A 1,696-nucleotide genomic window follows, 5' to 3' on the forward strand; every position below is an offset into this window, starting at 1 on the left:
TCCCGGTGAAGTTCAAAGTGCCTGACTTTGAAAAGTATAAGGGGAACTCTTGTCCGCTCAGTCATCTTGTGATGTATGCTCGCAAGATGTCTACTCAGACCGACAATGATCAATTGCTTATTCACTACTTCCAAGATAGTCTGACCGGCGTTGCGCTTCTTTGGTACATGGGATTGGACAGTGCCAGCATTCGCACTTTCAATGATTTAGGGGAGACTTTTGTCAAGTAGTATAAGTATAATGTGGACATGGTGCCAGATAGAGACCAGTTGAGGTCTATGTCTCAGAAGGATAAAGAGACATTCAAAGAGTATGCACAACGATGGAGGGAGTTGGCTGCCCAGATCACTTCTCCTTTGGAGGAAAAAGAAATGACAAAGATCTTCTTGAAAACTCTGAGTTCATTTTACTATGAACGAATGATTGCTAGTGCCCCCAGTGACTTTACCAAAATGGTAAACATGGGGATGAGGATTGAGGAAGGAGTCTGAGAGGGACGTTTGTCAAGAGATGAGGCATCAACAAGCAAGAGGTATGGTAGTAGTTTTGGTAAGAAGAAAGATAGTGAGACGAATGCAATAAGTAGTGGGAGGTGGAAGAGGTCTCAAATCAGAAGGAATCCAACATCTCGTCAACATCATCATCATCAAGTATCTTCCGTTATCCCGGTATTTTCTAATCAATAATCAACACCAGTTCAACAACACCAACGTCAACAACCGCAACTACGAACGAACACCTACAACAACAACAACACCAACAACAATCATTAGAAACAAAACTTTGAAAGGAAGAAGGTCTCTTTTGACCCGATTCCTATGTCTTACGCTGAGCTTTATCCATCTTTGATTCTCAAGAACCTGATCCAACCCAGAAACCCACCACAGATCCCAGAACCACTTCCTTGGTGGTATAAACCTGATCTCCGTTGTGCTTTTCACCAAGGAGCACCCGAACATCATATTGAGAATTGTTATCCGCTTAAGTATGAGGTTCAAAAATTGATGAAGAGTGGTATGGTGTCCCTTGAGGACCGTGCACCGAATGTGAAAGCAAACCCGTTGCCCGCTCATGGGAACTATTATGTGAATATGGTGGATGGTTGTCCTGAGGAATTTAAAGTTTTTGATGTGCGTTTTATCAGGAGATCCTTAGGGCAGATGCATAAGGATGTTTGTTTGGTAAGTGAATATGAGCACGACCATGATGGTTGTGCCGTTTGTAGTGTTAATCCGAGGGGTTGCGAAGTTGTTAAAAAGGACATCCAACGTCTGATGGATGAAGGCATGATCCAAATTGTTCAATCCCGTCATATAGATGACGATGTTAACGTCATAGTGCCTGTTTTCAAGCAGCCTGAAAAGTTGGTGATCCAGTATGACTCTAGTAACAGCAACAGTCAAAAATTCAACAGTGATTTTATTAGTCATTGCTAGCATAATCATCGTTAGTGTACTCTTACAAATACAAATACTTGTATTATAGAAAGCATCTTTTAGTGTCTCTTGATGTTGTTTGTCAATGACCGTGCAAGTATGCGTGAAATTGTTCTTGTTTGAGAGATACTAGTATTCAAATGCATGGATAGATGTTAGTATGTCAAGTGTGACTTGGAAGTTTCAAGTTGGTAAAAAATATTGTCGAACAATAAAGTGAGAAAATCATTGTGAAAGATGTGATGTTTAATTTTAGTTGT

The sequence above is a fragment of the Lathyrus oleraceus genome, chromosome 4, assembly GCF_024323335.1.
Source record: "Lathyrus oleraceus cultivar Zhongwan6 chromosome 4, CAAS_Psat_ZW6_1.0, whole genome shotgun sequence".
Classification (NCBI taxonomy): Eukaryota; Viridiplantae; Streptophyta; class Magnoliopsida; order Fabales; family Fabaceae; genus Lathyrus; species Lathyrus oleraceus.